The sequence below is a fragment of the Monodelphis domestica genome, chromosome 1 (genome assembly GCF_027887165.1).
Source record: "Monodelphis domestica isolate mMonDom1 chromosome 1, mMonDom1.pri, whole genome shotgun sequence".
NCBI lineage: Eukaryota > Metazoa > Chordata > Mammalia > Didelphimorphia > Didelphidae > Monodelphis > Monodelphis domestica.
The window spans coordinates 100,229,945-100,254,082 of NC_077227.1; the positions used below are offsets into that span (position 1 = coordinate 100,229,945).

Consider the following 24,138-nt stretch of genomic DNA (forward strand, 5'->3'; position numbering starts at 1 on the left):
GCCAGCGAAGGAAAAGGGAGTGGGAGACACAGACACCAAGAGAGACGAGAGTGGGGGAAGCGCGGACCCGCCCAGCTCCGGGCGCTCCTTGTTAGCATTGGCTGCGGCCACCGCCTCCCGCCCGCCCCGAGCCTGTTGTTGCACGATGTGTACATGGAGCTGCTTCCTCTCCCCATGACTGTTGCTTTGCTCAGGGACCCGTTGCGTCCAGGTATCCAGCTCCTGCTGCTCACCCTGGTCCCGGCGTTCTGCCTGGTGGTCCGCGCCAGGCGCCACGCCAGCCCCAGCCCCATTGCAGCAGGGGTTGCCTAGGGTGCCTACTACTGGAAGACTCGGTGGCCTGAGGGGGTGTGGTGGTAGCGCGGTGTTCGCGCATTTCGAGTATTTGCCCCCACCCCTCCCCACACGCTCCCGTTTGCTTCCTCTGCCTTTCCGCCTCTGCCTCCTGCCGAGTGAACCATGTCTACGAGAGGTGAGTCTGTGCAAGGGGAAGGAGACCACCGCACCCTGGTCAATGAGGGGCTGGAGCTGAGGCTCTGTGAGGGGAGGGGGAGGGGAGGAAGGTAGGGCAGGTGCAGAGGGGTGTTCTTGCAGCCAGACGTACCTTGAAGGCCCTTTGCCTTGCCCGAAACTTTGGCAGCAGAATTCCGGGCTCCGGACGGACCGGGAAGCCGTCCCCCTTGACCTTGAGCCCAGTATGTCTGGGCAGAGCCTCCGGGCCAAGGTCGGTGCACCACTCACCTGTGTAACCTGCCGATTGGGCGGGGGTGGGGATATGGGGGATGGGTTTACTGCTGCGTGATTCACTCTGGAGCTGCCCGAAGGTTGGCCGGCAGGGGGGGAGAGATTTTTTTTTTTTGCCTCCCTTCTTGTTATCATTTTGCTGGGTGATGGAAAGAATCCAGGGCTTGATGCAGCAAGATTTAAAGCTGCAGTGTGTCTCCCCATCCCATTCCCTCTTTCTTCTTTTTCCAACTAAATCCCCCCTTTGGGTTCGTCTTTCCATTTCTCCTCTTCTTCTGCTCTGCTTTTTGGAATTGAAGCTAGTCAGTGCAGGTGGAATTAGATACAGGGAAAAGAATTCAACATTAGCATTCCTCTGCTTTTCAGCAAGGGCAAAATGAATGTATTTCTTGCCATCTGGAGCCAGAGATGATGCTGGGTAGAGTGGGTTAGTCATAGCTCAGTGGCTGCTACTATGAGTGAAATATTAAAGAGATCAAGTAATTCTGCAGCTTGTGAGCAGTTGTAATGAAATGGTTTGGCTGTTTTGTTATAATCATTTAAGGAAAATATTGATTATTTTTAGAAAGCTGATTTGAAAAATGCTTCAATAAGCATTCTTCTTCAGACACCATGGTTGCAACATGTACAGGGAATTAAAGTGTGATTTTAAAGAATTTAAACTTTAATCTTGCTTTGGAGGAAAATAACTTGACTGTGAATACTTCAGTACTGTATTCAGGGTTCATCTCAGGTCATATAGTAGATTAAGAAATCCTCATTCTAATTTAAGAGCAGAAGATTTTGCCTCTTTTTTCTATTGTGTGAGTCATTGATTTATGGGTAAATTCGGTTTTATATTCATTTTTATAATATATTTGACTTGAAGGAGGTGCAGAATTTGGACACTAGGGAAAAAGACCAGGATTTATTTGTTTTGTAGGTTGTGTGGTGGGTGTGGACAAAAATCAGGATCTTCAGGGATTTTTGTGTGCCTTTGGGAATCAGTTCAAATTAATCCAAGGATATAGAAAGAAATGAAAGATCTGAATATAATGGCCTTGGCACCCACATGAGATGTCTAATGATAGAAGGTACATACGTTGTCTATTGTCCACACTTTTTCTGAGACAGAATTACTGGTGTCTCTCTGCCTACTCAATCCTCAGGTCATGGGTACAGGAGAGTTGTATTTGGGAAATCTGGGAGTACAAGAATGGACTCAAAAGCTTTAAATTGCTTGGATTAGCTTCACCCTTTGACTAATATGGGAGTTGTAAGGATTTTTCCAAAATGTAGAATGTAGAATTGAAATCACTTTGTCGACCTAATGGAGCTGTTCCTTGCTTAGATCAGGGCTGGGAAATTACACCCACTATAGACTAGAAATGGGCATGATGATTTAAGGAAAGGCCATTAGTACTTCAACCCCCCTACATTCTATAGGATTTAGACCTAGATCTTAAAGATCATCAAATCCTAGCCCTGATTTTATAGACAAGGAAATTAAGACCCAGAGAACCTCAAGACTTAAGTGATTTGCCCAACATCACCTGGGAAATAGAAAAAGTAGATTTACCGTGGCCACTTGTTAAAGGCATTTAGACTCATATTTATGATGATTTAGCGATGGTATATAATTGAGAGTGGGACGTGGAAGGCATCTCTAACCCTGTTATTAAATTGGTCCTCTGCTTCTTCTCTTTCTGTTTCATTGACTAGTTTAACTCCCTACATGATTTTGTTTATAATCTACCAGATAGATTGTACTACAGACCTGATGAAATTAAGACAGAGCCATGGGTGTGGCAGATTTTCACCCCTGGGATAGATTATGGGCCAGTCAAGTGGTTTTGCACTTCTTACATCTACTAGCTTCAAACAAAGGAGAGCATTTGTGAAAGTGGGAGGAGACCCGGAGAGCTAGTATGGGTAGAAAAGTGCAAATCCATTGTTATTAATGAAAAACTTCAAAGAACACTGATGTTGGCTCACTGGAGCTCTCTTTGGATTTAACAATAACAATCTCTAACTACCCCCTCCTCAAAAAAAAAAAGTCATGGTTAAGATCTAGTATTTACTCTTTGCTCACACACTTAGTAGCGCTGAGGTCAGGAAGATAGTTTCCTTTCAGCTTTGAAGTTCTCATTAAAGGGAAATAAAGCTTTCCTTTATATTTCCATTTTAGATACACATATCATTTCGTTTCAACTTCCCAATAGTCATAGGTTATATGTTTTACTTATTATTTTCATTTTGCAGAGGAAACAGTATAAGAGAGATTGAGTGATTTGTCCAGGATCACATAACTAGCAAGTCTTCGACCCAGACCAGGGTAAAATTCTGTGTTCTTGTCGTTGTGCTACAGTCTCTCTCTGCTAGGTTTAAGGGTAGAGGGCTGGGGTGCATATAGGTTCACCTCGGATGGATGTAAGAATGCAGGGCAGAGATGCTTGTATTTCTTTTCCATGTAGTGCCCAACATCATCTATTACACATGGTAGATGCTTAAAAAGTAATGGTTCATTGGCTGGTTGGGGAGGTTTCCTTTTTTTTCTGCTTTGTACTCAGCATTGTGTAATGGAAGTAAGCCTGGCTCCACTTCCAGCTGTGTGACTGTGAGAAAGTTATTTTGCTTCTCTTTAAGTCCTTAGTTAATTGAGGCAATTGAATACTAATTCAATAAGAAGAATTGACATTTTTATAATGGTTTGCAGAACACTGCATTCATTATGTCATTTGATCCTTACTATATCTCTGTGTTCTAGGTACTAATATTCAAGTTAGCTAGGGTTTATTAACCACCTGTTTTGTGCTTGCCGTTGAGACACAGACAAAAGTGGAAAACTGTATCTACTCAACAAGGAGCTTACATTCTGCTTGTGATGCAACAAGTAAATGTAAGATAATTTGAGGAAGGAAAAAAATAAGGAAAAGGGCTCAGCATATGAGCCGAGTCTTGAAAAAAAGTTAGAGATTGTAAGATGTGGAAGTTAAGAAGCAGTGTATTCTAGCAGATATGGCAGGCTGTGGAAAATCAGGGAAGTGGGAGATGAATCTGGGAAGAGCAAGTAGATCATATTGGCTAAATAATAACAGATGTGATCCTCATTTTACATAAGGGGAAACAGAGGCTCAGAGTACTCCAAAAACACACTTGTCTCCCTGTTAGGAAATGCCCCTTGAAACTCATGAGAAATTATTAAAGACCTGCCAGGTACTATGCCAAGTGTTGGTGATACAGATAAAAGCAAAACCCACTAAATGTGTGAGGTCAAGAAACTCACATTCTAATGGGGGAGAAAATATGAAGACAATTGTATCTATGTGTGTGTTTGTGTATGTGTGTGTGTGTGAAGGAAATAGCATTAAAAGAGATTGGGAAATAAATATATCAATAAATTTTTAAAAGAGATTGGGAAAAGCTTCTTTTATTATTATTTTTTTGTAATTTTAAGCAATTTCTAATTTTAATAAATTTCCACACAAGCTTTCCAAAGTTATATGACCCATATTGTCTCCCTCCCTTCTTCTCTAGCCCCTCCCAGAGCTGACAAGCAATTCATTCTGAGTTATACATGTATTATCACACAAATATTATTCATTTTTGTAAGTGAATAATCCTATTGAACCAAAACCCCCAAACATATACCCAAACAAACAAGTGATAAATCATATATTTTCATTGAATTTCTCTTCCAACAGGTCTTTCTCTGGAGGTGGATAGCATTCTTTGTCATAAGTCCTCAGAATTGTCCTAGATCACTCTATTGCTATTAGTAGCAAAGTCTGTCACATTTGATCATTCCACAATATTGCAGTTACTGTGTATAGTGATCTCTTGGTTCTGCTTATTTCATTCTGCATCAGTTCACATAAGTCTTTACAGCTCTTTCTGAAATCATCCTGTTCATCATTCCATATTGCCCAACACTATCCCATCACCATCATATACCACAATTTGTTCAGCCATTCCCCAATTGAGGAATATCTCTGTATAGTTTCCAATTCTTTGTCACCACAAAAATCACAGCTATAAATATTTTTGTATAAATAGGTCCTTTCCCTTTTTAAAAAAAATCTCTTCAGATATAGACCCAGTAGTAGTATTACTGGATCAAAAGGTCTGCTTTTTTTATATCCCTTTGGGCATAATTCCAAATTCTCCTCCAGAATGGTTGGATTAACATGATCAGATTTGTACTTTGGGAAAATAACTGAGTGAAGGATGGTTTGTAGCGGATAGAGATTTGAGACAGGGTGACCAACCAGCAGGCTATTGCAGTAGTCCAGATATGAGGTGCTGAAGTCCTGCACCTAGGTGATGGCAGTGTCAGAGAAAAGAAGGAGCATTTGAGGAAGATGTTATAGGAGGTGAAATTGACAGGATTTGGCAATGGTTTGCATATTGGGGGGACTGAGACAAAGTGAAGAGTTGAGGATGATACCCAAGTTGCAAGCATTTGTGTCTGAGAAGATGGTGGTACCTTCAATAATAATAGGAAAGTTAGGATGAGGGGAAAGTTTGTAGAGAAAGATGATGATTTCAGTTTTGGACATTCAGAGTTTAAAATGTTTATGGATCATCCAGTTTGGGATATATAATAAGTACTTGGAGATGCAAAAATAAAGGTCAGGAGAAAGATTGGGACCAGTTTGTAGCTTTGAGAACTTTTAACATAGAGATGATAGGGGCAGATAAGAGGCATGGGGGATAGAAGGCTAAACTTGGAGATGGGAAGTCTTGGGTTTAAATTTGGCTTCAGATATATCTAGCTGTGTAAACCAGGGCAAATCACTTCACCCCAATTGCCTAGAGCTTGACTATTTTTTTTTGTTTTGAAACCAGTATTTAGTATTGATTCCAAGACAGAAAGTAAGGATTAAAAAAAACCCCAACAACTTAGAAATGATAATTAAGTCCATAAGAGCTAACAGGATCATCAAGAGAAATAGAATAGAGGGAGAAGAGGACCAAGGACAGAACTTCATGGGACACTCACATTTAGCAATCATGACCTGAAGGAAGGTTAGGCAAAGGGAACTGAGTAGTAGTCAAATAGGTAGGAGGAGACTCATGAGAGAAAAGTGTCTTGGAAACCTAGACAGATGAAATGATCCAGGAGAGGAGGGTGATTGATTGATGGTGTCAGACTACACAAAGCTCAAGAAGGATGCTGGAGAAGATCGGATGCCATGGGACCACTTGTACATGTACAGGGGTTGACATTCACCAGGAGAAGGATCACCAGACCTGGTACTGTTTCTACTATATCATGCCCCTTCCCAATACAGTACACTTCCTAGAAGTCTTTTTCTTGTTTGTTTAGATTCCTACTGTAGGAAGACATCCTACAGATGACAGTAATTCAGTCCAGCCAACATTTATGAAGTAAGTGTGGGCAAAGCTCTTGGGGCATAAATACAAAAAATTAAAAACAGTCTTTGCCTTCAGGGACCATGTATCCTACTAGGTAACAGAACATGGAAACATAAGTAAATGCAAGACTATTTGAGGAGGGAGAGAACAGTAATAACCAAAAGATCAAGAAAGGTATCTTGGGGGCAAATTGCCATTTGAGATGAGTTTGGAAGGATTCTAAATGGTGTGAGAGAGGAAGGAGGGCATTCTAGGCTTGGGAAGAAAATAAGATTAAGAATGAGTTTGGGGAATAGCAACCAAACAAAAGGGAGCTCAGCCTCTTCTGAACTACTCTAGCTCAAGACATCTACTGCTTTTTTTTTTTAAATAAGGAGATAAAGATAGGCAATTTTACCCTAAAGATCTCCCCTTAATTTGCTACTCAGGACACTCAATGAGGCCTCAGAAGGTAAGTCTTTTCCTAGTTTGTAATGACAGCAATAGATTTCCATGTATATATCTTAACTTTGTGATTATTTGCTCTATATGTATATATATATTTGCTCTAAGAGAACTTATGAAAAGTTTAGAGTACACACTATTTTTTATTATTTTATTTATTTATCTTTTTAAATATAAAACAAATTAATGTCAATATATTATAATACATAAGGTAAAATATTATTTTATTATAAGAATATCAATTCTTTTCAACTAGAAAGGCTTTCAGGTCATCTCTGATATAAGCCTCATTGCTTGTAAATAAATTATTGCAGATGAATAAAATCCAGCTTCAGAAAGTAGGGATTCAAATAGATATTTGTTTTGACTTTGAAATGTAGATTACCTTACAGTTTCCTGTATAAACTAACATAATACCTATACAAAACATGAAATTAATCTACACATATATGTAAGCATAAGAATATATATGGATACATATGTGAGCATATATGTGTATATATAGATGCACTCACCAATTTCTCCCCTTTTACAGGTGTGGAACATTGTATAATTAATCTCAGCCAATTTGGAGAGCCCTTTGAGCCAAGAGATTATACACATGTATACACAGATTAAAGTCCTGGATATGTATAATGATGGTAGCTAAGTAACACAGTGGATAAAATGCTAGACCTAGAGTCAGGCAAAAGGCCTGAATACAAATCTAGCCTTTGACATTTACTAGCTGTGTGACCTTGGACAAGACCCTTAACCTCAGTCTACCTTAGTTTCCTCATCTGTAAAATAGGGATAACAATAGCACATACTTCCCAGCTCAAATATGCTTTTCTTTACTCCAGAATTATCTTTTTACTTGCATGTAAGGATTTTTTCACTCTTAGATTGTCTAATTCTGAGAGTGATAGTACAATGAAACCAAAATTGGAGTTTAGTTTGTTTTTGTTTCTTTTTTTTGTGGGGAGTTGGGAGAATATCTAGATCTGTGATTTCATTAGTATGTAGGACTCCTAGTGTGGAAACATCATCCAGTAATATAGATCAGCAACTCTTATAATTATAGTCATATAATTGTCTAGGGTACTAAAATGATTTGGTTCTGGTGATAGTGCAAAAATTTTATATAATAAATTTGTAAATTTTAGGGAACATTTTATTGATGATGGAAAATTACTCTACATCCAAGATATTATAGAATGACTTGTGCTTACAATTTTTCTTTCATTTTAAAAATATTTCTCTTTCACCCCTTTCCCTCTAGTTTCATGTTCAACTCCAATTTAACATTAACATGAAATGATATAGACCTTTTCCCTATGCATTCATTCTTTGTTACTCAATAAAAGTTCACATTTATTCCCTAGTATCTTTATTCATTCTGGGCAACTAGGATTGCCAAGAAAACTCCAAAGGGTTGGACATGACAAACGACTAAACAATAACATCTTTACTCATTTATTTGTTGATTTCTGCTAATGTCTGAACTGATGAAGGAAGCAAGCATTTCATACACTATAGGTTCTTTGCTTTAAGAAGTGGTCTTCAGAAACAGTGCTTCTAAAAATGGGACCTACCTATATATCATTAATGGAACAATGCCTATATAATCCCTCCAATTAATGTTATATATTTGTCCACATAGATTCAAGTCTAAATTTTCAAAGGTTCTACTCCTATTTCCCTCCCTTAGCATTCTCCCTTACCAGGAAATATTTAAAGATAGAAATCTTCTCTGTACTTTAACAATCTAGGTTTTAAACTCCATTTATCAAAAGGATCAGACATAGTGTTCTTTGCTGTCTCTCATGCATGCTTCATAATCTAGAGGACAAATATCAACATTCTGTCACAGATGACAGCTTGAGGCCAAAGACAATTCATGCATTAATTGGGAAGTGAGCTATATAAATTCAGAACAAAGAGAGTTCATTGGAGCAGTAGGAGGATTAAAGTGGATAAAACTATAGTATGAATTCTGATTTTGGAAATCTATAATAGAGACAAATTGGATTTGAGCATGATCATAAATCTTCTTATTTATAAAGAACAGACATTTTCCATGTTCACTGAGAACTGAATAGAACGGATTTAGTTTTTAAGTTTGGCTAGAAATGAGAAAGACATTTTTTTACCCTCAGGGTCAAGGGAAGTGTTGGCAGGAGTGGGAATGTTTTCTTCCTTTTAAAAGTGTAGAATCTGAGTTTGGGTCCATCTTCTCCTTCTGTGAGAAAGGAAAGTTTGCTTATTGCTCAAATTCACTTATCAGTGAACCAATAGTGGATCGAGTTCACAAACACTTCTAGAAGTGATGTGTTTCTTGGTTTCAAATGATTTTTTCCTTTCTCCATCTGTTACTGATTACCTGTATGTTTTTCACTTGACATCTGCAGCAAATATTGAATACAAAACTGACTTCCCTTTACCAATAAGAAAAATTTTGGACTACTTCTCTTTAGAAGAAGGTGGTATGTGTCATGTATCATTAAAATTATAAATCAACTATAATTTAGGATAAGCAAAATATCACTAGGAAGGTAAATATGCTACAAAAAACATATGTATTCCAAAGGGAAAAGAAATCTTTTGAATGATTTGATATGAACAAGAAGAGAGGGTGATCATATATGCCACATTTCCCTTTTCCTTCTCCAAATCATAGAGGTAATTGAATTGGGGAGGGGAGAAAAAATGTTTGTTTTGTTTTTGTCCTTACCCTTTTAGACAAGTGGCTATACTCTTACTATAGTTAGTGTGGTTTATAAGCAGACTTAAAGGTAAGATTATTTTGTGACTCAGTGTCCCTTTAGTTTAAGGTTCATTTGATCCTAGATGCCTTTATTTGATTACTCTATCTCCAATGTGAAAAAAACACAGGATAATAGTTATATTTCTATAAATACTCTGTAGAATTGGAGGGTGACAGAAATATTCTTCTTTCTCTCCTACCCTGCCTCTTGTTTAAAAAAACAAACAAACCTGAGGACAATCATGAAATTATTCCTCCAATCAGAAGTGTTTGTGCATTGTTTAAACCAAAAAAAAAAAAGGATTTATTGCAATGGGCTGTATTGTCACAAGATTCTTTTCCAGGGAAGCTAAAGCTATTTACATGAGCTCCTAAAACTGGAGGAAAAAAGGAAAGTAAATGTTTAATCCTTAATCTGAGGGAGGTTATGCTTCCCCTGAGTCATCAGTAGTTTTTCCTTTATTGCTTCTGAGAGGCTTCTTGGAAATCCCAAGTATCAGTTTTAGAACTAGGTATGCAATGCATGTTCCCTTTGCCACCCTCTCATTTTACAGGTGATGAAAGGGAGAGCCAGAGACCTGAAGAGACTTACTCAGGGTCTCACAAGTAGTTAGTGCAGATCTGGGCCTGGGACTTGCATTCACATGTCACCTCTGTCTCTTAATATGTGTATGTGATGTCAAACAAGTCATTTAACTCCTGGCCTCGGCTCTCTCATCTGTAAAATGAAGGAGTTAGACTAGTTGGCCTCTGAATTCTTAAATCTATGATCCTAGACTGCAACTTAACCAACTTTCAGTTGTGTTCTTTTCCTAAATTACTTTTCTCTTCTTCAATTGCTTTCTTTTCTCATCTTTTTCTTTCTTTTCATTTGAAGCTTAATGTTGGGAGTGATTTTGGATCTGTCACTCATTTCTCTTGTATTTTATTCTACATAATGATAGAAGCCATTATTATAGCAGGTGCTTAATAATTAATAAGGGCTTGCTCCCTCATTTAAAAAAATAATGATGATGATGGGCCATATTTATATAATGCTTACTATGTGCCAGGTCCTGGGCTAAGAACTTTACCAAAAATATGCGCTTGATCCTCACAATCATCATGTAAAGTAGGTGCTCTTATCTTCATTTTACAGATGAGAAAACTGAGCCATTTGCTTGGGTTCACACAGCTTAGTGAATGTCATACATTTGTATATGAGTTGTATTTGTCTTCTTGACTCTAGGCACAGTGCTCAGTCTCTATAGTGTGCTGCTAATGGAAAATTATTGTGAACAATATCCCATATCCAGATTCCCAGTGAGAATGGCAATATGTACTTTGTCACAAATAAAATAGTTCTGGATCATAGAATTGGAAGGGACTTTAGAAGGCATCTAGTCTAAATACCTCATTTTTCAGATGAAGAAAGGAAAACAAGAGGTCTTGACCAAGGCTTGACAACCAAGGTCACACAAGTAGTAAATGACAGAAGCAAGATTTGAACCCAGTTCTTCTGGTTCCTGATTCATTGTTCTGGACTACATTTGATGTCTATGTAATTAGCGAAGTACTTATTTTTTTAAAAATCTAACTCTTTAATCAGTGATGATAGTGATACAATGGGAAAGAGTGAGGGAACTGGACCTGCAACTTCATTGATTAGAGGATTCACAATGAGGAACCTTCCACCAGCAATGTGTCTCTTCCCTTTTCTTCTTTCTTTCTTTCTTTCTTTCTTTCTTTCTTTCTTTCTTTCTTTCTTTCTTTCTTTCTTTCTTTCTTTCTTTCTTTCTTTCTTTCTTTCTTTCTTTCTTCCTTTCTTCCTTTCTTCCTTTCTTCCTTTCTTCCTTTCTTCCTTTCTTCCTTTCTTCCTTTCTTCCTTTCTTCCTTTCTTCCTTTCTTCCTTTCTTCCTTTCTTCCTTTCTTCCTTTCTTCCTTTCTTCCTTTCTTCCTTTCTTCCTTTCTTCCTTTCTTCCTTTCTTCCTTTCTTCCTTTCTTCCTTTCTTCCTTTTTTCCTTTCTTCCTTTCTTCCTTTCTCTCTTCCTCTCTTCCTCTCTTTCGCTCTTTCTTTCTCTCTTTCTCTCTCTTTCTTTATTTCTCTCTCCCTCCCTCCCTCCCTCCCTCTCTCTCCCTTCCTTCCTTCCTTCCTTCCTTCCTTCCTTCCTTCCTTCCTTCCTTCCTTCCTTCCTTCCTTCCTTCCTTCCTTCCTTCCTTCCTTCCTTCCTTCCTTCCTTCCTTCCTTCCTTCCTTCCTTCCTTCCTTCCTTCCTTCCTTCCTTCCTTCCTTCCTTCCTTCCTTCCTTCCTCTTTCGCTTCTGTCTTAGTATCACTTCTAAGACAGAAAAGTGCAAAGGGTAGGCAGTTAGAGTTAAATGACTTGCAGGTTCACACCGCTAGGAAGTATCTGTGGCCACATTTGAACTCAGGTCCTCCCTGTTCCAAGCCTGGCGCCGTCTCTACTCTGCTGCCTATCTGCCCCAGGTATATACTTTCTGCAACTTATCATCATAGGAATGTGCCCAGAGAATGGAAAGATAACTGACTTGCCCCGAACCATAATCAGAATGTGTCAGAGGAAGAACTGTAAATGAAAAGAATACAAAAATGGAGTGGAACACCTAATTGTAGTGATCTGTGTTGGCTGTGGAGGAGAGACGAGGAAGCCCTTCCTCTTGTTGGTACAGTTAGGGGCTATAATTGAGGAATTCGGCACAAGCTGACCAGAGTGCTAACTCTGCTAATTGTGTTTTGCTTATTTGTGTTTCTTTGTTCTAGGTGTGGGCTCATGTTTATCTGAAAATAACTGTGATGTTAAAACAAAAGGCATCAATAAAAATTACTTTAAACAAAGCATATTAGCTAGCTGTGGAGGCACAGGACTGTAATCCCTGATGCTCAAAGCTGGCTTGGCCCTTGAGCTTGGGACTTCTGAGCTCCAGTGGACTAATCTAATCTAGCGTCTGTACTAAGTGTGGCATTGATGTAATATATTGGTATCAGGTTGCCTTACAAGGGCAGACTCTGCCTAGGTCAGAAACAAAGTCAAAAGTCTTGTGCTTATCAGTGTGGAACCATGCCTTTTAGTAGCCTCTGCACTTACAGCCTGGGCAAGATAGGAATTCCCAGTCTTTCAAAACAAAATAAAACAAAATACCTGCCCCCCTTCCCCCATCTCTATCTCTCTGTCACTGTCTCTCTCTCACTCTCTAATACATATACAAAGAAGCACATAACTTCTAGGCTTTCTGACAAATAGAATGAGCAGACAAATTACTTTTAATAGGTATATTTGCTGACATTGTAAATAAATCTATAAAATCTTGTGTTCCATTTCTTAAAAAAAAAAAAGAATAGTTTCTCATCAGGACTCTGCAAATCACTTGTTGATTGCCTGGAAAATCTATGGTTTGTTTGTTTGTTTTGCCACCCAAAATGACTTGTTTTCCAGTAGACTTGGAGGAATGGTGTTAATGGATAATGATTATTTTCTAAATAAATGAAAAGAGAAGTGAATCCTTTGATTCACATGTGACAGTGTGTCCTCTTTTGCCAAAAAACCAGATATGAGAATTGGATCATCAGGTTTTTGTATGTTATTGGTTCTCTGGATTGGTGTTTTCTCCTTTCTCATAAGTACTGCAGTTTGGTTTTGCTTTTGATTATGTCTAAGAGTTTTACTGGTGCTTAGCTTTTCTCAGCTTGTTAGAAACTGAAGCCATTAAAAAACAGAAGCCAGCAGAGAACTGAATAGCAACAATGAAAGGAAATAGGGACAATGGTGTAAAAAATCTATTTTAGACTCCCAGCTCTGAATAGAGATGAACAGAGGGAATGGAAACCTAAATCTCTGACTGGGAAGACAGGCAAACCCTTTTTTTTTTCGATTAGAAAGGTGAAAAATACTGAAAAGTAGTATGAGATTGTAACCTTAAAAAAACTTATGACTTCATTCAGAGTAAAGTAATCCATTTTTTTTATCATTCAATTATATATTTAAATAATTAATGTGGTTATCAGTGAATACTTAATTCCTACTAATGCTCATGTCCTTGGTCCCTTCTGCTTTTATAAGTTTTCTGCATGTGACTGATAAACGCTAGGGAAATAATTTTTCATTTCCTAAATGCTCACGATTATTTCCCTTTGTGGGATAATTTTCTGCATATCTAACTACACATACCTTTTGTTATTTTGAGGAAAAAAATCCAACCCAGCAATACTATTTAAACAGTGTCTGAAGAATGCCTGTAGTTAAGTTGTACTCCATTGATTCACTGTGATGTAGAAGTGACACTAAGGAGTCCTCAAAGGTTGTGCTATTAGATAACAAGATGGAAAGCCTTTTCCAGACTTTAGTGACAGATTATGTCAATTGTAGAAAGAGTAGACTAGTCCACCTGTGAGAGCCTGGATCATCATTAGAAGATCCACCTCCAGGTAAACCTTTTTGACCACAGAAGATCATAAAACAGGAAACCACCTTCCAAGGCTTGGAGTAGTTGTAGCTTGTATTAGTGAAACCACCTGATGAGATGGTTTGGTTTGCTTAGGATTTTTGGGGGGGGGGAGTTTGAAAAAATCTTACCAATAATCAAGTATAATAAGGTAACATATATTATTCTGAATTATATTTTGGAAAATTTACAGTTAGTTTTTTTGGAAACTGTTAGATTATTCCCCACCCCACCCCCACCCCTTCCAATTTCCTTCAGTTCTATCATCCATCCTCTTTGCCTATATTTGAGGGCTTAGGTCCATCTGCATATGTTACTGCCTTTGTCAGTTGGGACTTAGAAAACCTTTGTTAAGTATATTTCCACCAGCCTATTGCTGCTTTTTCCCTCTTGCCCAGGTTTTTTGTCTGCATTCTGATCCTTGTTCCCTAGTTTCCTCATCGGGATTCTAATACATACTACCTAACACATGTATCTCTCTCCTACATGATAAAGGATGAAAAGGTTTAGTATAGTCTGGGATTCCAAGAGCTGGTGCAGATAAAATTGCTTCCTTAAGCTTTCTTAAGGCTTGCAGATGTTCAGGTTTGAGTTTCAGAGGTTCTGGTTCTGTATTCCTGGTTAGATCTGTTAAACATTTAGTAATTTCACTATATCCAGGTATCCATTGTCTACAAAAACCAGTTGTCCTAAGAACAGCTCTGAGTTTCTTCTTGGTCTTAGGTGCACTCAGTTTCTGGATATCAGCTATTCTTTTCTTAGTGATACCACTGGAACCCTCTGACAACACAAAACCAAGATATTCAAAGCGAGGCAAAACTCACTGAAGTTTTGCTTTAGAGATTTTATGTCCATGTTTATATAATTCAATCAAAAGAATCTTACTATCTCTTAAACACACTTTAGCAGATGGAGATGCTAGGAGGATATCATCTACAAAATGTACTATTTTACTTTCCTTGAATGATATCATCTTAAGGTCTCTGTTCAAAATCTGAGAGAATTGGCTCAGGCTATCACAGAAACCTTGTGGAAGACGAGTGAAAGTCCACTGGGTACTGCCCTATGTGAAAGAAAAGATCTTTTGAGAATCCTCATGAATTGGTATTGAGAAAAATGCTGAACATAAATCTACCATGGTGAAATATCTTGCTTGACTTGGAATGGATAAGATTATAGCAGTTGGAATTGGTACTATAGGATGAGTCTTTATTACATGATCATTTACAGCTCTCAAATCCAGTATGAATCTATAGACAACTCTGCCATCTTAATTGAGCTTTTGTTTCTTTATTGGCAGTATTGTAATTTGAGAAACACGATATTATGATCCATCGTTGAATTAGGGACTCAATAATAGATCTTATTCTATCTATAGCTTCTTTACTCAAAGGGTATTGAGGAACACAAGGAAGCGGTCCTTCTTTGGTTTTCACTATTACTAGATTAGTTGATTTCAATAGGACTACATCTGTGGAAGACTTTGCCCATAAATCTTCTGGTATATCCTCAGGAATAGGATAGATGGAATTCACCTCATTCTCTGCACTGACTGAATCAGCAATGGAAAAGCTTTCAGAGATTCTTCTGGGAGTTGTAATGATATATCCCCAGTGTCAGTACATTGAATGGTTGCTCGCAATTTACAAAGCACGTCCCTCCCGAAAAGGTTCATTGGACATTCTGGCATACAAAGAAATGTTCACTCCACAGTCAATGGACCCAAGGTAATCATTTTAGGTTGTAATTTTCCTTTTCTCTCTGGTTTTCCAGTAGCTCCAATCACTTCCATAGTACCAACAGCGCTACAATCTTAAGGAAGACTTTGCAAAACTGATTTACTGACTCCAGTATCCACCAAAAGATCATATATCTGATCCCCTATAGTTACACAAACATAGGGCTCAGTACTATTTAGAGATTGGAAGGTTTCAAGAATTGGTGCAAGCACAGTGACATCAGCACAAAGCTTGGTCATTTCCTGTCCATCCAAGTCTACATCTGCTTGAATTACATGACTTTCCCAGGATTTTGCATCATCAGCTTTTATATTACTCTCATTGGTCCTTAAATTCTCCATCTTAGTATCATTGTTCCCATTTATAATTTCATTATTATTTAGTTTATATTCTTCATTAATTTCTCTTATTCTACATGCATTAGTATTTTCTATTACATTTATATTACAGTGTTCTTTCCCTGTACAATCATTTACACCAATTATATCCTCCTTTGATTCAATTAATTCATTTGTATCACCATGTATTTTATTTTCATTACTCCCAATTTCATTTATCCTCAACTCATTTCCAATTATACCACACTCATTTCTTGATTCAGTATCATGTGTTTCAATGGGAAACCTTCATAAGGCACTAGCATTCTTACCCTGGTCACCCTTTACAACCTGGCTGTATTTAGGTCTAGCTCCAGCATTTACCCAAGACTGCATAGTATTTAAATCTGGCACTTGTTGTCCCTGGGAACAGGCATTTTGCTATTGATTAGTATACCTATTTTGATTATTGTTATTATTAGTATTTCATCTATTATTATTGTAATTATTATTACTACTCCAGTTATTGTTTCCATTATACCCATTATTTAATTGTCTTCTAATCTGATGGATAAATCTGCAGTCCTTGTACTGGTGTCTAGTATGATCACACAGGAAACAATGCCTGGGGCCTGATCTTCTCTCATTTGGTTTATAATTGTTATTAGTATACCTTGGCTGTACAGATCTCAATGCAGCCACAGCTTTTATTTAATTTTACTGTCTCTGGCCTTCGTTTCAGCTTCCTTCAACTTCCTTTCTAAGTCCTCAACAATGGTATCTCTCTCATCATTTTTATCCTCCAAGTAAGTAGGAAATATGTGGCTTTTCTACGTAAGTCATCGAGATCTAACTCTTCTAAGTCGAGGTGATTTGTTTTTAAAAAATTGTCTTATCTTTGGGACAGTATTCTTTACAAAGACCGTCTTAATGTGTGCAATTGGGTTTTCTTCCAGTGGATCCATCCCTAATAAAGTTTCAGTTGCTTCATTTATCCTTTCCAGGAAAACTGCAGGAGCTTCAGAGATCTTCTGTTTTATAGCCTCAAATTTTGACCATGAATTGGGCCTTTTGGCATATCTCCCCATTACCTCCAGAATTGCATTTTTTGCTTCTACTAATGTATCATAAACCCCCTCATCAGATGTATCTAACTTTAAGTCCTCTGGCCAAGATTGCAATAAAGGATCTGTTCTTGTCTCCTGTATAAATTTGGTTCTTTCTCTCCTTGTCAAGACCTCTTTCATCAGTAGGGCAAAATCATTGAAGTCAGGATCGTACAAATCAATTGTCCTACGCATCTCTTTAATTACTTTATTAGGTTCGTTATTGAAATTTGGGGTCCTCATCTTGATGGATTTAAGGTCTTCTGGGGAAAATCTCTTATGCATCTTTACTTTATGGACTTCATTTTGTTTAACCACTGGCCTATCTCTAAGTGGGCATAAAGTAACTCTTCCTGCTGTTTCCTCTTTTTCTAGCCTATTTACTTTTTTCCCATTAGTATTTAATCTGTTGTTATCATTTGCAAAGCCTTGATTCATATTCATGTTTATAAAGTGCTTGAGTGAATCCAGTTGAGTTTTTATTTGTATAACCATCATCTTCATGTCATCCCTTCTGAACCAGGTCACCAGATCTTTTAGACGCTTAACACAAATGCACCCAGAGGCATGAGACTTATAAACAATACAGCCACAGATTAGTGTCACAGAGCTTTAAATCCATTACTGGTTTCAGACAATCCATAGTAAAAACATAATGGCAGTAACTAGGGAATGACACAAATATAAAATATGGAATATACATCAAATAGAGGAAAAATATTACTAGCATATTGTTAAACATGTCTACTGACATGCCGGCATCCATTGTAAAATTATTAGAAATAACAATATTATTACAGTGTAACTTGTACATATATCAAAGAAAACAAACAAAAATAAATTTCAAAATTCAAAAACAGTTTTTTTCTCAAGATGGCTGCTCCCAGATGGCTACTGGGGGTCTATGGTGTAGCTTCACCAACCCCCTTCAGCAATCCAACCCTTAGACTTCTATGTAACCCCCTAAGCTCCTAGCTAGCTAAATATACAGTAGAATGTTAACTTAAATGATTAAATTTAAAAAATTTAATCATTTAAAATTAAAATTTTAAGTTTAAAAAAATCATACAATAAACAGAGTCTTCAATCTAGCTGGCTTCGGTTTATCTCCTTTCTTCCGATCTGGATTCCCGGGTATCTGCCTCTACGATAAATCCAGTAAAGGCTTTACTAGCAGGGGCCTTGGGTTCAGGGTGAGTCCGAGCCAGAAGGAAGTACCAGTTGACTTTTCCTCCATTGGTTATCCACATCTTTTGGCCATTAATGACATCGTGGTCGCCTTTCTTCTCCGCCTGGGTCTGTAAGCCAGCCACACCAGAGCCCGCTCCAGGTTCTGTTACACAGTAAGCACACATCAAGGGCTGCTCCACCATCCTCCCCTGATACTTCTGCTGCTGCTGCTCGTTCCCCGCTAGGATGACTGGCATTTGCCCCAGAGAATTCGGCTCGATGGAGGTTTGAACGCCCGCGCAGCCATACGCCAGTTCTTCGGTAATAAGGCAAGCGTCAAAGATGCCAAGTCCGAGGCCACCCCAACTCTCGGGGATGTGGTGAGTTGACGAGGCCGAGTTCCAAGCGCTCCTGATGAGGGTGCTCGCTGGTCTGGCCGTACGGCAGCCACGGGAATGATCTAGAGCTTGGGGGCCGTCTCTTGGAACTCTGTCTGCTGATCTGGGAGCTCGAAGCTAAATCCCAGGCCCGGGTCCTGCTTCGGATGGGCTTTGGCGGGCTGTGCTCTCCAAAAGCAGCGGCCATGTCGACACCCGCCTCCTCGCCCTAGGATGCCTCTGCGCCTTCAACCGCTGGGGGAGACCTCTAAGGCCTGGCGGCCTGGCCCTGCCCATCACAGGGAGAAGAGAGGGGGAAGGGAGGGCGCAGGAGTATGATATACCTGCTTATAACTTGTGACCTCTGCTTTATTATTCAAGCTTTGACTGATGATCTGCTGTCTGACAAAGTCTTTTTGTATAATTTTTCAGTCATGTTTGACTCATCATGACTCCATTTAGGGTGATTTGCCATTTCCTTCTCCAGCTCATTTTACAGATGAAGAAATGGAGGCAAACAGGGTTAAGTGACTTGCCTAGGGTCACACAGTCTGAGTTCAGATTTGAATTCAGGAAGATGATTCTTTCTAACTCCATGACCAGTGCTCTGTCCACTGCTCCACCTACCTGCCTGCCCTTTGGGTCATTCATTCATTCATTCATTTATTCACTCACTCATTTACTTGTTTGTTGTTTATTTATTTATCAGTCACTATTTTCTGTTGCTTACTTCTTTGTTTCAGACTTCCAGCATTGCGGTGACAACTTTCCACTGGCAGTCTAGTACTGACATTAGGGTTATGAAAGAACTATGATCTGTTGTTCCTCTTGTATAAAATGAGGAGACTGGATTAGTTGAACACACAGATTCTTCCCACCCCTAAAGCTATCATTATAATCTACTCTGATTCTATTTTTTCATCTCTTTTCTTGTTTCAGAAATTCAGCAAGTGCTCTGTCATGTGTCAATCAAGAGCTTTTATCAGGGTTGAATTTCCTCTACAAAGTGATACATTCTCATGATGTCAAGGCCAATGCAGTAGAGTTATCCAAGGATTGTAGGCTACTGTTACCACCCTCGCCATCTTTCCCTTATCATATACCCACTGTAGGATGATCTGCCTTTAGGATTGATCCATTTTCGGGAGATTACACTGGCTCACAGAGCCTGGCCTTGGTTTGTGGCAGGAGGTAGAAGAATGAAGATGGTGAAAACTCAGAATACTTCAGAACTATTCAAAGGCCAAGTTTTAGAGATGTGACTTTAAAGATTCATGCCATGAGATCAATCAATGTCTGTGAGATATAGAGGAGAAGGGAATGCTGAAGAGGAGGCAAGTGCTACTAGCCTAAAGTTCAAACAGAGCCAAGGTCCTGGCTGTCCTTCAACATAGGCAATCAAATAAGACTTAATGGACAAGTAAGAGAAACCCATAAAGACAGGTAATTGGCATCTGGTGCACTGCTTAGTACCAGAAAACTTTAACCGTTTGATTGTGTCCACTTTAAAATGGATTTTTGCTCTTTGATCTATTGTATGCACTGAAAGCATGAGAAAATAAAAGTGACTCAGAGTGTCCAGGACATGAAGAGAAACTCGTGCACCTGAGTGTCCCCACATAGATGAAACAGTCTTCTCTAAGACAAATTAGACTTTTCTCTGCAGGCAACTTCTCCCATTAAAACACTTGTTCAGTAGCAAAGTAGATCACTTCCCTTTCCCTGAAGAAATTGGAGATCAGAGACGAATCCAGTTTCCAGGGAACTGAAATATTAAGCTTAGGCCAGGACCAGTAGCAAGACAGACTTAATATATAGGCCATGAGCTGCTCACTGGGACTTACTGGGTTCTTTTTGCATGCTTCCAGAAGTGGTCCTAGAAATAAATAGCTGGGGGTGTTGGTGGGGGTCGATTGCAACTTGCAAAGGTTAGGGGAACCCAGGGACAGGAAACTACACAGACTATTATATTAGGTAATCAAGGTTAAGATATTTAGCTTGGAGAAGACAAGACTTAGGAGGATATGATTGCCATCTGCAAGCATTTAAAGGATTATCACCTGGATAATGGGTTGAATTTGCTCTGCTTGGCCCCAGAAGACAGAACCAAATGCTGAGTGGAGAGTTGCAAATTTGGGCTTGATGTAAGGAAAATTCTAGCAAGAAACTATCCAAAAAAATGGAATGGGCTGTCTCAGATATTCTACCATTTTGGAGGTACCTCAGGAAAAGATTGGATGATTAATTGTCAAATTATGTCAAAATGACAAAAAATGTCAAATTGTCAAATAAGAGAAGATTCTTTTTCAGATGTCATTTGGACTGGAAGATCACTGGGACTGAGATTCAATTTTCATGTGATCATTTACCTTTTTACCTTAGGGAAAGGAGGCAAAATTTTCTCTGCCTAGTAGAATATGCTTGAGGAAACTGTGGCGTTTCACTCAGAAGAGCTGCTTAAAGGGAATGTCAAATAGTGTTTGAATCAGTGTTAGAAGAGACAATTTAATTAACCCATTTATCCCAGTATGTACTTCTGTCATTGCAAGAAGGATGAAATACTCCTAAACAAGAATAATTGTTAGTGTTCAGAGCACTTTATTGAAGTTTTCTTGGCCTCAACTGCTGCCAATTCTCTACTTATTCTCCATAAGAGACATTTCTTTCCCATTATTCTTGGATAGTGTCAGTCTCCTTGTGCTTGGCCATAAGACTATCTTTCTTTTTGAAACTCTACCAGGAATTTTCTGTCGTGTTTTTGGCCAATGCCTAAAACAGTAGATGCAACCTGTGTCCCAGAACCCCAGACTATTCACTTGCAAATACCAGATTTAGTTTGGAGAGATTTTCCACAAATAACTATGTTTAGGTCTGATATCTCGAGGACACATCAAAATACACCTCATGTCTAGATTTCTGCAGAAATGGTAAGTCTTCAGCTTTTATGCTAACTCAGGATAACAGTGGGACAGCTAAGTAGCATACTAGATAGAATATTGGGCTTGGATCCAATCAAGAAGACATCTTTCTGAGTTCAAATTTGTCCAGAGATACTTACTAGCTCTGTGACCCTGGGCAAATCACTTAACCCTATTTGCTCTAGTTCCTCATTTGTAAAATGAATCGGAGAAGGAAATGGCAAACTGTTCCAGTATTTTTGCCAAGAAAGTCCCAAAAGAGTTCACAAGGAGTCATGCCTGAAAAATGATGGAACAACAACAGGAATAATAGCATACCAGATATGAGGCTTTATTTAAGTCTATAGAAAATGAAAAACACAAAGAGCTTGCACATAATCTCTTAAACAATCATAACAGCTTTCTTTACTTTTTCAGGAAGTTCCACCTCTACCAGGAACCAATACATTCTTCCAGATGGTAGAGTACTTCCCTGTGGTTGAGGATCCTCTGGAAGACAAATTACTTCAATTTGATCATGCATTGACCTCTCACCCTTTAGTTACTCTGCTTTTGTAAGCACCTAGACAAATCTTCAGTACAAATTTAGCAGTACTTTAATGCTGAGTATCTCATAAAAGGGAATAGAATATTCAGGGAGGGAACAAAAATTTTTAAGCCTCTGCAATGTGCGAGTCCCCATGCTAAGATTACAAATATTATTTCATTTGATATAATGTTTGATCGTCACGACAACTCTGGGAGATAGGTGCTATGATTATTCCTATTTTACAACTGGGGAAGATCAAGCAAAGAGAGGTTGTTACTTGCTCAGTCACACAACTAATAAATATCAAAAACTGAATTTGAACATAGGTCTTCCTGACTCCAAGTCTAGCATTCTATCCACTATACCACCTATCTGTCTAGCAACAGTTTTAGAAAGTTTTCCCCTTCTAGTTCCTCACTACCCCATTTTCTCTTCAACCCCTTGCAGTAAGGGTTATAATGCTGAATTCTGCTCTCTATAGGAAATTCTGCTTTCTATAGAAAATGATTTCTAAATCAGCAAATTTAATGATTTGCTATCTTATTTGACATTTTTGCAGCTTTTAATGGTATTTTCCTACTCCCTCCTACCAGATATTTTCTTTTCTATTGTCTTTTAAATGGACCACATTGTCTTGGTTTTTATCATTCTTAGGAAAATTAAATGCTTTTCTGATTTATCCCTTTCCTTATCCCTTAAAATGGGGAGGTTCCCAACCAACTGCCTTTTGTTCTTATTCTCTACACTTTCCCTTAAACAATCTCATTAGTTTCTGCTTCAGCTACAACCTTTATGAGATGATTCTCATATCTATATCATTTTTCCTTACTTCTTCCCAGAATGTCAGATTTTCATCTCCATCAGCTTAATAGGGCAGATAAGCATTTCATTCAGATATCCAAAACTGAGCTCATTATCTTTTTAAACTTGCTTTTGATTTCTGACTTTAGTGCCATCATTTACCAAGCCAACCATAGGTGTGATTTTAGCGTTATCTGGTGGCAACACCATCTTCCCAGTCCCTCTTGATTCATTATTTCTCATCCTTCATATCTGGACAATTGCCAAGGTCTGTTCATTTTATCTTTGCCTACTTCTCCCTTCTTATTCTGCTACCCTCCTAGTGCAAGCCAACATCATTTCATGCTGACACTATTAATAGCCTCTTCTTTGGTCAGTCTGCCTCAAATCTATCTCTACTCCAACTCATCCTTCAAACAACCACCAAAGTAATTTTCCTCATATGGTTGTCCTCCTGTGCCACTCCCCAACTCAGGAAATTTCAGTGGCTTCCTATCACTTTCAGAATTTAATATAAAATCTTCTGTTTTTGTTAAAAGCCCTTTATAACCTAAACTCCCACCCAAAACCTCTTGCTTATTTTACCTTATGCCTCACTAAATACTCTTTCTTTAGTCCACTGACACTCACCTCCTGGAGATTCCTTATATAAAATACCTTTCTCTAATCTCTGAACATTTTTTTCTGGCAGTCTTCTGCCTGGAAAACTCACCCTCCTCCTCTTTGCTGGCTTGTCTTTCCCAACTTCCTTCAAGTCTCAACTAAAATCTTATCAAAGGAAGCCTTTCCCAACTCCTCTTAATCTAGTAATTTCCCTCAGTTAATTATTTCCCACTTATCCTGTATATGTTAGCTTGTTTGTCTGTATTCATTTGCTTGTGGTTTTCTCTTTTAGACTGTGAGCTCCTTCTGGGCAGGGACTATCTTTTGCCTCTTTTTCTTTCCCTAGTGCTTCTCACAGCCCCTGGTTCATGGTAAATGTTTAATAAATGCATATATTAATTGATTGACTCACTTATGACCATTATGCCAATTGTGAGGCTCATTATTTTCATCTGTGCATTTATACATCTTGCATTTGTACCTTCTCTCCATTGCTACAAGACCCATGTTACCACTCTCTTTGCAATGACCTCTTTGAAGATTTTCCTGCCTTCATTGTCTCCTCCTTCCAATCCAGTCTACTTCCATTCCCAGAATTATCTTGTCTTATAAGGTAGATATGGACATGTTATTCTTCTACTCAAAAATCCTCAAGGGCTCCCTATTGTTTCCTAAATAAAGCTCAAATTTACTTCCCTGGTATTCTGGGCTCTCTACCATCCACATTCACCCTGCTTTTCCAGCTCTACTTCATATTGCTGGAGCCAAAACAAACAACTTTCTGCTCCTCCCTTCACTCACTGCCCTTTCATTACATTGTTTTTGCTCAGGCTCTTTCTAATCCCTCA

General features: G+C 38.6%; 1 protein-coding gene and 1 pseudogene across 4 annotated transcripts in view; one reads left to right on the top strand and one right to left on the bottom strand.

Annotated features, from left to right (window-relative positions):
* Nucleotides 1–333: 333 nt before the first annotated feature.
* ABLIM1 (actin binding LIM protein 1) overlaps nucleotides 334–24,138 on the top strand; it is a 400,442-nt gene continuing 376,637 nt past the window's right edge. For all 4 annotated transcript variants that reach the window (XR_008913142.1, XR_008913163.1, XR_008913161.1 and 1 more), the window contains exon 1: nucleotides 334–472. The gene's annotated coding sequence lies outside the window, so the exon portion shown is untranslated. The remainder of the gene's footprint in view (nucleotides 473–24,138) is intronic.
* LOC100618031 (medium-chain specific acyl-CoA dehydrogenase, mitochondrial-like) lies at nucleotides 17,976–23,797 on the bottom strand (annotated as a pseudogene).